This window comes from Acartia tonsa, chromosome 5 (genome assembly GCF_053477335.1).
Source record: "Acartia tonsa isolate MP-2025a chromosome 5, ASM5347733v1, whole genome shotgun sequence".
Classification (NCBI taxonomy): domain Eukaryota; kingdom Metazoa; phylum Arthropoda; class Copepoda; order Calanoida; family Acartiidae; genus Acartia; species Acartia tonsa.
This window is the reverse complement of record NC_137264.1, coordinates 46,350,761-46,365,517: the sequence shown is the minus strand read 5'-3', so window position 1 is coordinate 46,365,517 and position 14,757 is coordinate 46,350,761. Positions and strand designations below refer to the sequence as shown.

General features: G+C 35.5%; 2 protein-coding genes and 1 long non-coding RNA gene across 4 annotated transcripts in view; 2 read left to right on the top strand and 1 right to left on the bottom strand.

Moving 5' to 3' along the window:
* The window catches only part of LOC145319655 (uncharacterized), a 265,819-nt gene that overhangs the window by 80,130 nt on the left and 170,932 nt on the right, over positions 1-14,757 (top strand). The window lies entirely within an intron of this gene.
* Positions 1-14,757, top strand: part of LOC145319652 (uncharacterized) — a 205,592-nt gene that overhangs the window by 91,886 nt on the left and 98,949 nt on the right. The window lies entirely within an intron of this gene.
* On the bottom strand, positions 9,763-10,222 carry LOC145320361 (uncharacterized). Its single transcript, XR_013880171.1, has 2 exons — positions 9,960-10,222; positions 9,763-9,818 (listed from the first exon to the last, which is right to left on the bottom strand). It is a non-coding gene; the product is annotated as an uncharacterized LOC145320361 (long non-coding RNA).

The following is a 14,757-nucleotide window of genomic DNA, read 5'->3' as shown; positions in this document are numbered from 1 at the left end:
ATAATCTGTGTACAAACATTTTAACCAATAAATCTAATCAATTTATATAAATGTTATGTCTCACGTGAGGTTTTTAGTGCTTTCAGTGGCGTGCAAAGCACTTTGTCTAGGGGGGGGCATTTTGAAAATTTTGTAAAATTTTGCCCCCCCCTAAAGCAAAGTGCCCCCCCGGGGCATTTTGATTATATTTACTAATTTTAAGTAAGGGCGTTTTAAGGGGTGGGATTATTTGATTATAGGCCTCCTTCCATATCCCTTCTTCCCCATCCCTTCCCCCATCCCTATTTCCCATTTATATCCCCCATCTCTTCCCCCCCCCCCTCCCCATCTCTTCTCCCCTATCCCTTCTCCCCACCCTGCAATGACCGAAGGGAAGGGAGCTAGAAAGCATCTTCGAAAAAATAGTACAGAAGATAAATTAACCTTTCCCCCCCCCCCCTCTCCACCACAAAACATTTTTAATGGGTGGAAGAGGTTGTTATAAAATCTCAACAGGAAGGATGAATAACCCCATTAAAAAAATTGGGGGGGGGGGGAGATAAAAACACTCATTTTGGAAATAATTTACCAAAAATTAACCTAATATGAGAAAATGATATTAAATATTTCTTTATTGTTTGACAACAATGATGACAACATCTTTAAATAGCAAAGCAAAAAATCATTAATAAGAATACAGACAAGTAGATTTAAAGAGCATCTGTTGAAATAAATATATATTTTAGGTAGAAAAAGTCACAAATCCTTTTTCCTGTATGTTGTGTGATGACAGTCAAAGTAAATTACATACTGGATGCTCGAAACAGCGAAAAATTTTATTTTTTTTAATATTATAATCCACAAAAAAATCTATTGTACCATAAAAACCAAAGATATAATGAACTGTGTAAAAAATAAAACAAATATTACTTGTCCTTTCATTGTGATAAAAAGCAGAAACCATTTGGAAGGGCGCGAAGCGCAAATTTTTTCTTCAAATATGCAGGGAGGGAGGGGTTTTTGGGCTATTTATTACACTAGTCCCCAATATTTTATAGCAGAAACCATTTGGAAGGGTGCGAAGCGCAAATTTTTTTCTTCAAATATGCAGGGAGGGGAGGGTTTTTGGGCTATTTATTACACTAGTCCCCAATATTTCATAGCAGAAACCATTTGGAAGGGCGCGAAGCGCAAATTTTTTTTTCAAATATTCAGGGAGGGAGGGGTTTTTGGGCTATTTATTACACTAGTCCCCAATATTTCATAGCAGAAACCATTTGGAAGGGCGCGAAGCGCAAATTTTTTTCTTCAAATATGCAGGGGGGGAGGGGTTTTGGGGCTATTTATTACACTAGTCCCCAATATTTCATAGCAGAAACCATTTGGAAGGGCGCGAAGCGCAATTTTTTTTCTTCAAATATGCAGGGAGGGAGGGGTTTTTGGGCTATTTATTACACTAGTCCCCAATATTTCATAGCAGAAACCATTTGGAAGGGAGCGAACGCAAATTTTTTTCTTCAAATATGCAAGGAGGGAGGGGTTTTTGGGCTATTTATTACACTAGTCCCCAATATTTCATATAAAATTTTCTTATTCGTTGGCTCAACAACTTTGGGGACTTTAATGGAATTTTGATTTGTTGGTTAATTAAGTCGAGTTTCCATACATTTCATCCACTAATTGTAATCTATATAAGGTAATTTTGTGTATCATCATTGGGGATGTACAAAATTTCTTTGATACAAAATAAAATACTTCCTATAACCTGGTTTGTTATGTTCAGTGAAAAAAGATTATAACCTAATTTCTACACTAATTAAAAAATTTGGTAAGGTTAAATGAATAGTAACTGTCTGTATGGCGCGAAGCGCCAAAATTTATTTTTTGAGTATTTCTTGATCTTTTTTTTGGAAACTGGGATAGTTTTGCTTTTTGTAGGGTAGGGGGCAAAAAGGGGCATTTTTGTTGACCAGGGGGGGGCAAAATGGGGCATTTTTTAACATTTAGGGGGGGGCAGGGGGGCGGTTGCTAGGGGGGGGCAGGGGGGGGGGCGTTTTGGTCGCTAGGGGGGGGGCGTTTGCCCCAAATGCCCCCTTCGGTTCGCACGCCACTGAGTGCTTTGTTATTGCTGCGATTCAAATAGATATTGTTGTCTCTAAAAAAAGACTAAAGATTGGATTATTGTATTAGAAGCTATGCTCTTGCAAATGTCAATATATAAATTATCACGGATCTAAAGGGATAAGACAATGGTCGATAAATTGATGTACATCCCCAATAAAGACGCACAAAATTACCCCTTCTGTAGATTACAATTAGTTGTTGAAACAACTTTATGAACCAACCAATCAAACTTCCATAAAAGTCTCCAAAGCTTTTACGCTGAAGAATCGTAAACTTTTTGGTACTAGTTTTTTAAACAGCCCATTGTCCCCTCCCTCCTTGATAAATTGTGCCATATAAAAAGTAATCATAATGCTTGTTAGCCATATTTAGATTTCTTCATCTCTCTTGATAGTGGCAGCGCCCCTAGCATCTAGGGGATATGTATTAGTAGGGATAGGGAAGGGACAAAAAATAGCCTAAGACCATCTCGGGATCTTTTATAAGCTTCCCTAGAAAGGAGAACGCATTTAGTTCAGTAGTTGTTGAAATCTTAAGCTTCAGACTTAAACACCTTCTCTTTTTTAACCTTTTTACCCTCTTTCTATTTTGATTTGTCAAAATTTTCTTTCTAGTAGGGCTTCGAAACTGATAGATATCCGCTGGATTAGAACCGGCTATACTTAATAATCATGTATAGCATCGTATTACAGACAACTTTGTATAAATATCATAAAATTAATACCAGTTTTGTAAACCCGGGGCATCGGCCTCTCAGGGCTTACAAAACTGGATTAAATATTATTATTTTTATTTTTATATCCGCGGAAAGCTGTTAATAATACGGTGTTAAAAATAACTATTCCCATTTCCTGTTTCCTATTTTTATCTCTGTTTTGCAATCTATCTATCTATCTATATCTGTGCTCAGTTAAAATATGGTATTAGACATCAATCATTCAAATATTTCATATGCAATGTGACCTTCCTAGTGCCAATTCTATATCTAGCTATCTATCTATCCATATTTTCTATCTATTTATCTTTTCTATCTTGCTAGATATATATCCTCATTTGCTATCTATCTATCTTAGTTATCTATCTTATCTTATCTTATCTTATTATGATATTTCATTTGTAATGTTACCTTCGATATGCCAATTCTATATCTTGCTATCTAACTATCCACATTTTCTATCTATCTTGCTATCTAGGTATCTTTCTATCAAGATGTTTCATATGCAATGTTACCTTCCTTATGCCAATTCATATGCAATTTGACCTTCATTACGTTAATTCTATATCTAGCTATCTTACTATCCACATTTTCTATCCATTTATCTCATCTATCTTGCCAGTTATATATCCTCATTTTCTATCTATCTATCTTGCTTGTTAGGTATCTTTCTATCTTTTATCAAGATATTTCATATGCAATGTGACCTTCCTAATGCCAATTTTATATCTAGTTATCTAACTTTCAACAGTTTATATCTTATAAAACTTAGTAGTTAGGTATCTTTCTATCTTTCATAGGCAATGTTACCTTCCTTAGCCAAATCTACATAAATCTTGCTATCTATATATTAAACTACCCCCCCCCCCCCCTCAACCAAAAAAAGTATGTGGTAAAATTGAGAAAAAAAAACTACTTTATTTATCAAATTACTCATACATTTTTTTATTTTAGGTAAGGAACACACATCTGATATAAGCTATAGAAAGGCTATGCATTTTTCAAACCGGATAAAGAATAGATTTGCTGTTATAACAAGGATGATAATATCCATGAAAGCGAAGCTCTAAAATAAGGCAATAAAAAAAAACGAACAAAATTTTTTAAATGTACATATATAAAATTGCAGAGATATATGATTCTGATTAAGGACAAGCTTGCATTTTAGGACTTGATTATTGAGATGCGTCGCTTATACTATGAGACCTTTTGAACTAGAAACTAAAATATTGTTGTAAAAAATCTTCATGCTTTAAATGAACGTACGGACTGGCAACAAATATATAGTTGGTACGCCTTCTTAGTGGTACCTTATTGATCCAGGACTAATCATCCAAAGTTTTAAATTGTTAGAAAAATTCAAACATGCCCTAATTAACAAAAAAGCTAACCGTTATGGACGTACGAATGTACTGACGGACGTACAGACCATTACTATAGAATAGCTTTGCTTTTAAAAATTAAGATAAGCCAAAATACTGCATATGCTAAAAGACAGGGACATAGATATATAGCAAATTAAATAGTATAGAGACAGATTAAAGATTGTAAACTGTACTCAAATAGATAAGTATATAGCCTAAAACCACCTTGATACCTAAAGCTTCCATAAAATTGAGTTTAAAACATAAGGAAAAAGGATAAGAGGATGAATACTCACCCCCTTTTGATGGTAAAATACTACTTCCCCATCCCTTGAAAATTTAGCAGACGAAAAGCAAAAACCGCACAGGGCTTTTTGTATGTCAATCATAAATAATAATGTGAATAAAAAGAAAAGCGATATTTAGCAAACAGCGGGGGGCGGTTAGAATCAGCTGAATGTTTATTATGAAAAAAAAGTTCCCCCTTTTTAGAAGTGGAAGGATTCATCTTTCATGCACAAATTTTTGAAAATAAAAATAAAATTATTATTATTAATCATTAATTAATTATCAATACTTTGCATATTAATTTTGTAATCCTCCCATTTGAAAAGAGGTTGAATAGCAAAAAAATTTAGCGCGGCAACAGCGCTGAGTAGGCCTCTGGGCCTACTGCGTATTTTTGTCTTCTAGTTGCTTCGATTCCTCTCTTTTATTTTTTTCTCTATGGTTTAAAAGCTTTCAACAAAAAACCCTTAGGTACTAATTTATATGTATAAACGAATGTACCTAAAACTTATATTTATAAAATTCTCCATTTTGCAACTAGTTTTCTCTACTTTTCATTATTTTCACAAAATAACTTTTATTGCTGCGATACTAATGGACCTAATTGTCCTTGTTAAAAATCTTGTCTATATCTTTGCTTAAAGCTTCGCCATGCCATATGTAGAATATTTTCTAGGAACAATTCATGTGTGGAAAATACGGGGTGTTTATACACTACACAATACTATAAAAAATAGCCTAAAACCTGCATGTATTCAATATTTGAGTAAAACAATAGAGGGGAAAGGGTTAAAATATGTCCCTTTCCTGAGGACCCTGTGCTGACTTTCAATTGGGTCCTCGAAAAACAACCAATAGCGTCGGGAATATTAACACAGCCAAGTCTCGACCAAAGAGCAGAATACAATTTGATAGCAGACGAAACACTGGATGCAGGTGGTTATCTGGATTATATATATTTCTTTATAGTTGTAGACACAGTAAAAACATGTTTTAGACCTCACAGTACACAAAAGGGTTTGGTTATTTCAAAGAAACACTTTTAAAGAGGTAGGTACGAAAAAGTGCATGGTTGATAGCCTTAAAAAGGTACATGCAATATTTCATGTAGACAGGGGGTAGAAAAAGGTGTTGGATTAAAGGATAAATCATTTAATTCTTTATTAAAACACCCCTCTCATTCAATGGAAGTCGACACTACACTTTCAATTTAGTTTTAAAAAGAAAGTTTATGTTTTTTCTTAGGAGTGAGGTACCCTCTACCAAAATAGACAAAAAACCTGGGCCCATTAAAAGCTTCATTGTAAAGGAGAACCATATCAGTTCATTGGTTAGCGAAATCCTTTGCTTTTGACACAGAGACATTCTGTTACTTTTATATAGGGATCAAATTTACTTATTTACCTAAGTATATTTTATATTAATCCAATCGAATAGATAGAAATTTCCCTCTAAATCTAATAACTCTTTTTATTAAAATCAAAATATTTTAGCTACTGCTTTATAAGCGAATAAACTTCTAAAATATATTTTTTCTTGGAAAGAATTGTCTGATCACATTAAAACATTCTATATATCTTTCTATCCATCCGTCAAACTGTCAGTCAAATTAATTTCTACTACAGAAGAAATCGTCTGATTGTAATGAAACTTTTTGCTCGCTTCATTCTTTTAATCAAATCAAATTGGCAAGAATCCGTGTGAGTTTGTCCGGGGATTGGTACATTTATTCAGCTATTTTAATAAAGTGTACCCAAAGTTTTAAAACCACGTTATCTCATTTTGGGTACTTTAATTGGATGTTTCCAAACAAGTGATATTATGTCCAATCATTTTAGTAACCCATGATTTTATCTACAAAAGTGGTAATAGTTATTTCTCGCATCGTATTATGAACATCTTTCCGCGGATATAGAATGTACAATTTTAAGATTAAAACCATTTTTTTAGCCCCGAGGTGCCGAAAGCACGGGCTATAAAAACTGGTTTTAATCTTATGATTGTACATTTTTATATTCGTAGAGAGCTAGATATAATACGATGATAGACATAGTTTATCGTTCATTGGCTCTACAATTTCAGTGTCCGTCTGTCTGTCTGACAAGATTAACTTTCTTGTAAAATTTAAAAATTTAGAAATTTAAAATTGTATTTAATTAAGAGCGTACCTGCCTAAAATTTACGGCGTTATCCTCTTATAATTTTTTTTTCTTTTTTTTCAATTTTGTACCCTTCCTTCCCCCCACTAAACCCCCCCCCCCCCCCCCGACTACCGACGAACAACAATTTTAGGTTAGGTTAGGTTTTAGGCTAGGGAGCCGAGCGCTGCGGCTAGGCAGGCAAGGGGGCCGAGCGCTGCGGCTAGGCAGGCAAGGGAGCCGAGCGCTGCGGCCAGAGTTCATAGTTCGCAGTCGGGGGGGGGGGGGGGGGAGGTTCTCAAATTTTCAAAATTGAAAAAAAAATCTCTAAGAGGATAATACCGTAAACTATATTATAAAACTTTGGGGTCTAGTGTAATAAACAGCCCATTGTCCCCTAGATCTCTCTGGACTTTGATACTATTTTTAATGCTGTTTGATTGTAATTGCTGCGCTACTTATGAAAATTGTAAAACTTGTTTAACTGAAAACATTGAGAATACATAAAAGTAAGGCGCAGATTGACACAAACAATGCTTGATTTAAATCGAATAATATCGCAGAAACTTTGTCTGATTTTCTCGTTTTATCTTTCATTTTCATGGTCAAATAATTGCATTACTTTCAATTTTTAAAGGGTAAAAAAAAGTCTGCTTATTTGTATTTTTATCTACAGAAAAAAGGCCTGATTTCAAAAGACCTTACCTTAAAAAAGACCTAATCCTACAAAAGGCCTAAATAAAATACAACACAATACAAGGATGACAACCCTGCAGGGATAAAATATATAAAATATCGTAAATATACACCTAACAATTGACTGTATTGTCAATAAATCACTTAACTTGATATTTATAATTAGCTAATTGCGCCCCTAGCATTTAGGGATTTCTATGGACTGATAAATAGCCTAAAACCATCATATGACTTAAATTTAGATATAAAATAGCCTAAAACTATCATAAAACTTAAATTTAAATATAAATAGCCTAAAACCATCATATGACTTATATTTAAATATAAAATAGCCTAAAACCATCATAACACTTAGATTTAAATATAAAATAGCCTAAAACCATCATGTGACTTAAATTTAAATATAAAATAGCCTAAAACCATCAAAAGACTTAAATTTGAATATAAAAATAATCTAAAATCGGTTCCGTGGTAAGCAAGATCTTTACAGACAATCAAAATCCTTACTACTTTAAATAGTAGGATATCTTGAAAATGTAATTTTATGACAGGTGGACATTACAATAGGAAAGGCAACACATTTCAGTGACAGCTAATTCATGGTATGATTTTGTACATTACAAAGCTCTTTATAGTGCTTATAAAATATGACATAAGAGCCTACGATATTGGTCAATTAAAATGTATTCTGGCCTGCCATTGGTAATTTAGTCTGTGCATTGGCCTATCATTGGTCGTTTATTGTATGACGAAATTTTAAAGGCACAGAAAAAAAGCTTCGTAGAGTGCAATATCTATAATACAAAGTAGCTTGATGTATGTCCGTCTGTCTGTCTGTCCGTCTGAAGCTTAAGATCTCAGTAACCGCTGAACCGATTTGGCTCTACTCTTTCGGGATTATACCTACTGGTCCTGTGATGGTTTTAAGCTATTTTCCTGGGGGGTGGGACACCCCCAACCCCACCAAAAACTAAAAAAACCACCCCCCCAAAAAAATTTTTTTTTTACATTTTATGTAAAATCTCAGTAACTGCTGAACAAATTGGGCTCTACTCTTCTGGGAATATACCTAATGGTCCTCTATTGGTTTTAGGCTATTTTCTAGGAGGGTGGGACACCCCAACCCCCCTAAAAATAATAAAATCCCCATTTTCAAGTTTTACATTTTTTTTATTTGTAAACAAAAACCAGTAATTGGGTTGGGGGAACTCCACTGCACCATGGGGCGATGCCCCCATGAACCCCCCCCCCAAAAAAAAAAAAAAAAAAAAAAATTTCACCCAAAAAAAATTTTGGGCTTTTTGTAAATTTTAAAAATTTACATCTTTAAAAAGTTGTTGCAATTATAGGTATTATATAAAATTTACAGAGGAGAGTTTTCAATTTTTGTGTATATGTGGTCCAATCAGTGGGACTATCGGGGTACTTGCTTATGCTCACCCCGTATGAGATATACGGTGAACAACCTGGGTTTGATTTTTACGAATTGAAATTTTTGTGCATACGGCAAAGAATAACTTTTTTGAAAATATAACTATAAAATTATTCTGGAGGGTTGACTTTCCATTACCTCATGGGGCGCAGCCCCTAGAGGCTAGGGGCAAAGCCACTAGTTATGTATATTTAAATTGATTATTCTCGAGTTTTATACATATTTTAGATAATAAAATATACATATACATACCAAAGCTTCTTTAAAGCGGTACTTTATTGTTTATTTAAACTTGTATAAACTGTTTACAGTGTACAAAATATGACCATGTATTAGCTGTCACTCATTATTTTCTTGAATAAACGGGAGTTTAACCACAAATAAAGCACCACAGAACTCTGTTAATTTACAAGAAGCAATGCTACCTTACATTAGAACTAGCGGCGACGCCCCTAATTGCCTTTACGGGCACTTGGGGGAAGGAGTCGTTCCCCTTCCCCTATCTTTAGTGTTTTTGTTTAAGTAAAAAAAATTAGTGGGTGGTGATTTTTCTTGGTAGGGTGGGGGTAGTACCCTCCCTCAAAAAAGTTAGGCGGTTAGAGAGATCCTTTGGTACAGACAGACAGACTCAAATACATCTTGTTACTTTTATATAAAGATTAGGATTCTGAATTAAAATTTGAATCTACATTTACGTTTGCTAGACTACTTTTCTAGTTTTACTATTGTGTATGTGTGTGTGTGTGTATGTGTGTGTGTGTGTATTGTGCATATTCATTAAATAAATTACTTCCTATTATTCTAGGATATGTTACCTTGGAATAAGAAAAATATATACCCCCTGTCAAAGTCAAGTTGTTGGCTAAGATAGATATTGTTAACAGACAGACACAAAGACTTCTAGGCACTTTGCTGGAATAAATTTTGTACCTGCTGTTTATACAGTGTGTTCTTCAAATCTGCTTCCTGTTCTTTCCAGCCTCTGGTCCTCCAGTATCCCGGGTTACCACTGTGGTTGTCCGGGCATTTGTTTCTGGAAGTATCAAGGTCGTGGTAGTAGGGGGCAGGTTGATGTTGGTTTGCTGAAAGAATTAAATATTAATATGTTTAATAAATCAGTTTAAACCTAAAGCTTTATCCTAGCTACCAGCCTTAGTTTTCCCTTCCCGTAATTTATATACAATATGGGTTAGGGTACGATAAAAGAGAAATGGCAGCTCTACCTGTATATTGGATAGTGCCAGCCTAGATTTCTCTTAAGAGCCGGCAGACATTATAGATAGACGGTCTGAAAAAAAGTTTTGTTTTTGAATGATTGGAAAAAAGAAAGAACAGACCAATTATTTATAATATCTGCCGCAGTAGACTGAAAGCAACCTTCTGTTCTGGCTCGACCTAAAAATGGACAGCCGTTAGATTGGACTGCACACTCTGGGGAGGAAAGAAAAGAACATAGGGTTGCAAACAGACCACTGCATATTTTACAATATTTTGTTAGTGGGGAAAGGGGCGACACAAACCGGTCTTGAAGCCATTACCTTACAATATTTAACAGTAAGGTATATTTAAAGTGTTTGACCTACTTTAATTTTGTTTTTGCTATTTCATTTCATTTTTTAACTTTGTGTTTTTTTTATTTATATCCATACCCGTATATTCTGAAAAAATAGAGAATGAATAGTAAAAAATGTTTTCTGAGGCAGAATTTTAAATTAGAGGTGGAGATTGTCCATCATGAGGGCCAGGATCGTAATTTCCTGTGCCTCCAATTGCTCCTGGAGTTGTCTGGCGTCCTCTCTGGTGACTTCCAGCTGCTCCTGGGTCCTCATGGTAGCGCGGTTGGCAGAGTTCAGTCGCTCCTGGTAGAGGTATCTGTCCTCCTGCATCACTGAATGCTTTCTCCGTGCTGCTCAGACGGTCAGCAAACTCATGGAGTAATTGCTGCAGATGTAGGACGTTGGACTTCTGGGCTGTTATCTCGTCATCAGCCTCCGCCAGCTGGTCTAGGACCTCCGCCAGCTGTGTTCTGGCCTTCCTTAACTTGGAGACTAACTTTTTCATCCGTGACGCTGAGACCCGGCGCCATGGCGTGACGGTTTTCTGCAGACTCCAGGCCGTCGTCCTGGAGAGCCTAAAGGCTTCAGCGGCTGGGCCCAGCGACGTTATAAGATCTAGGGCCTTCTCTCTGAGTTTACCCAGCTCCTCCCATGCTTGCTTTGTTGTAATCCTGAAAAGCCACTGGTCCCACGAATCAACAGCGTTTTCGAGCTGGTAGAGAGGTCTGACAAATTTAGCCAAATACCGGCCGTTGACTTTGTCATGGGGGAAATGGGTGAAGTGGGAATTCATTCCACGACGGGCCAACTCGACCACGCCATGGATAAGGTAAATTTCACGCTGGACGTACCTTTGGTGGTTGTATTCCCCATCCCATGTTTCATTGTGGGTGCTCAGCGGTAGTTGAGGTAGCTGATTGCTGTAGTAGTTCATTTTTTTAGCTTTTTTTGGTTCTGAAATATTCAGAATTAATGCAGTGGAATAAAACTTTTAAAATTTTAAAACGGGATATGGAATATATACACTTTTTTTTTAAAAAGATAAAACAAAAAAAAACTTTATTATATTTTTTTTTATAAAATCATTGATACAATAATGGTACAATATTTTATTTTTCTTACTTTTATTTTAGTATCTTGGCCGCTTGTTGGAAGACATCCTGCCATAGAAATCCTCGTGATATGGGTATTCTTGGTGGTCACGGCGGTATTTTTGGTACTGGTGGCGGTCACGGGGATCATATTGTTCAGGATATTGGCGGCGGTCACGGGGGTCATATTGTTCAAGATACTGGCGGCGGTCACGGTGGTCATATTGGTCCTCTCGATATTGGTCATGGGTCGTTGGGTAATCCCTACGACCATAAGGCTGGTGGTCAGACTGATATGAAAACTCGGAGAGTTTTCACGGTGGTTTTCTTGTTGATAGTAATCGGTCCGATACTGAGTTTCTTCTTGATAGTGGACCTCTCTTGGGGGTGGTGAGGGTTGCCTAAACTCTGGTGAAGGTGCTATCCAGCGCTGTGATAGTGTTGGACGCTCTGGAGACAGTGATTTTTGACGCCGTGATGGTCTCTCTGTGGATAGTGATCTTTGGCGCTGTGATGGTTTTGGTTTAGGTGCCGGATTACGGATTTTAGCAGACTTTTTTTGAAGACCATAAGTTGCCAGAGTAAAAAAAATGAGAGGTTATTTTCACTTGGGATATTGATCAATACCTTAAAACCTGTTAAATTGAATATTTAAACTTGAAAATTCTTGTCCAGCCGTTCTAAGATCTTATTTGACACATAAAATCCACTTTTTGTTGTATAAAAACTTGTGTAATATTGATCAGAGAGAGAGGGTACAATGGGCTGTGTATTACACTAGTCCCCAAAGTTTTATAATAACGTTTTCTTATTCTTAATAACTTTGGGACTTTAGTGAATTTTGATTGGTAGTTCATGAAGCTGAGTGTTGAAACCACAATTTATCGGCCATTATTTTATCCCTTTAAATCCCTGTTTTATAGATAACATCTGTTGTTGCAAAAATAACTCAATTTTTATCAAATTAAGTTGAATTCTTTAAAACGAACATTAATTCTACAGATATGCATTTAGAGAAATGGATAAAGAATATACGTGGATATTATGACAGGGGAATGTCGTCAATTTAGGTTACTAACAAATTACTCATTTATTGATTTGCTCATTTATACAGTAGGAGGGTAGGGGATGGGGTAAAGGGGGTGGATGGACGGATCGTTATTTTAGCCAGCTACAAGTTTTCTTTTTATTAGAGTACATGATAATCTGGTGTAAGATCCAAGTAATAATAAATCCATTATTTGGAGAATAATATTTTGGATATCATACACAGATCTACAACTTAGATTATTGCTAGTTTTTTTTAATGGGACATTTCAAAATCAAGGAGGGATTTCTCAACTGAAGAAAAACTTTATTCTAGCTAAATTTTATGTCCCTTTCGTGGCAACGTTACTTAAGGGGCGATTCGTCGTATTTTGTAAATGGCTTTTGATAGGTTATGTTAGCTGTTATGTTACTATTTTCAAACCTTTTATAATCATGTCTATGAGCAATTATTATTGTTATGAAATGTTTGGAAATATTTTTTCGGCAATTTTCTTTGAATCTTTAGCGTTGCAGCTATTCTTTTGATCTCTCAAATGCCTTGTTTGTACGCTTTTAAAGGACGCTCTTTTCTGTTAATTTTTAAAGCTGCGACTAGGGCGTAACATGTAGCGCATCCCAGGAATCTAAAGGAATAAGACAATTGCCGATTAATTGATGTTCATCCCCAATGATGAGACACAAAATTACCCCTTCAGTAGATAACAATTAGTGGTTGAAACGTTTGGACACTGAAGTTCATTAATCAACCGATAAAAATTCAATAAAAGTCCCCAAAGTTGTTGAGCCAACGAATAATAAAACGTTATTAAACTTTGGGGACTTTGCCGAAATAAACAACCCAATGTTTCCTTCCTCCCGGAGTGTATCCGCTCGTTGTCGGGAAGGTGAAAGGTTCGAATCTCGGCCCTACAACGCGTCATAACTAAAAACGTTGAAATTGTTTCTTCTGCTGCTATGTCCGGGGGGAATGCCTTGACCCGAAACATTAAGCAAGCATTGGTTCAAAATAAGATCTAGTGATGTATCCTGTCTTCAAGGCTATCCGAGCTACAAAATTTTTGTGCAGCTTCTCTATACTTGGAATAAAGCAGTTCGCATGTCTGTCGGTCTTAAAACAATCTGTTTTCTGTCAGCCCTATATATATTTTTGTACAACCCAAATGATTATAATCAAAATTTCTATTTCTATAGATTAAAGTGATTGGTTTAAAAGTTTCAACACTGCAAATTACACCCAACCAATCAAGATGAACCTAGTAATAGTGTCTAACTTTTTATCTTTGTGACGTAATAAAAATCCATCTCTTAAGGGGTTCCTTTCCCACCTCCCCTCTCATCCTTCGATTTTTGTTACGTCACAAAATAAAAAGTTACACTCTTACTAGGTTCATTAAGATTAAAAAAAGTTTTTGAGACAACTTAATGTTTATAAAAAGTTTGGGTACCAGTGTAATTTATGATATTTTTATCTGAGCTGAATCTTTAAATCATTTTAGTGGTGAGCCAGATCGGTGTGAGCCAACTTTCCACCAATGAGAGCACAGCATTTTATGAAATGCCGTGCTGTGATTGGCTGAAATTCAGCTCATCCCGATCTGGCTCACCACTAAAATGATTTAAAGATCCAGCTCTGCATAAAAATAGGAGAATAATAGTATCCCTTTTGTATCTCGTATATAAATGAAAGTTATAACACCCCATCCTTCAATGTAATTAAAATATTATGATACGTCATAAAAAATAGCAATTTGTAATTAATTTGGACCATATTCTGCAGTTAATTCAGGTATCTTGAAGATACGACAATGTAAAATAAATAAATACACATCCCCAATGGTGGTAAACAAAATCGCCACTTCTGTAGATCAAATAATTAGTTGAAATGTTTTGGAACCAACCAATCAAAATTCAATAAAAGTACCCCATGTTTTAAAACAAACGTGTGTCACAGTGCGTATGAAGCAAACTTGTTCAAAATTTTTAAATAAATAATCTTTGCTTTTCTTGTCATGACTATGTGTTAACTCCTAGTGAATGAAAATTGAACTTGAATTTTCTCAAAAACGGCTGCATTTTAGATTTTATTGAAAAGTGAAATGTTAAGATACCTTACCTAGGATAATGAAATGCCCCAATATAGGTTCTGACACAAAAGTCAAAGCACCTTCATACGCACTGTGGTGTTGTTATAAAAATTTGGGTACAAGTCCAATGTCCTCTCCTTCCCTGGTAATTCTTTCATTAGGGATGGCAATCCATCAAATTTTTGGACCGAATTCGGATTCTTACAAGAATCCGTTCAAAAAAATGGCGGATTCTCTGCG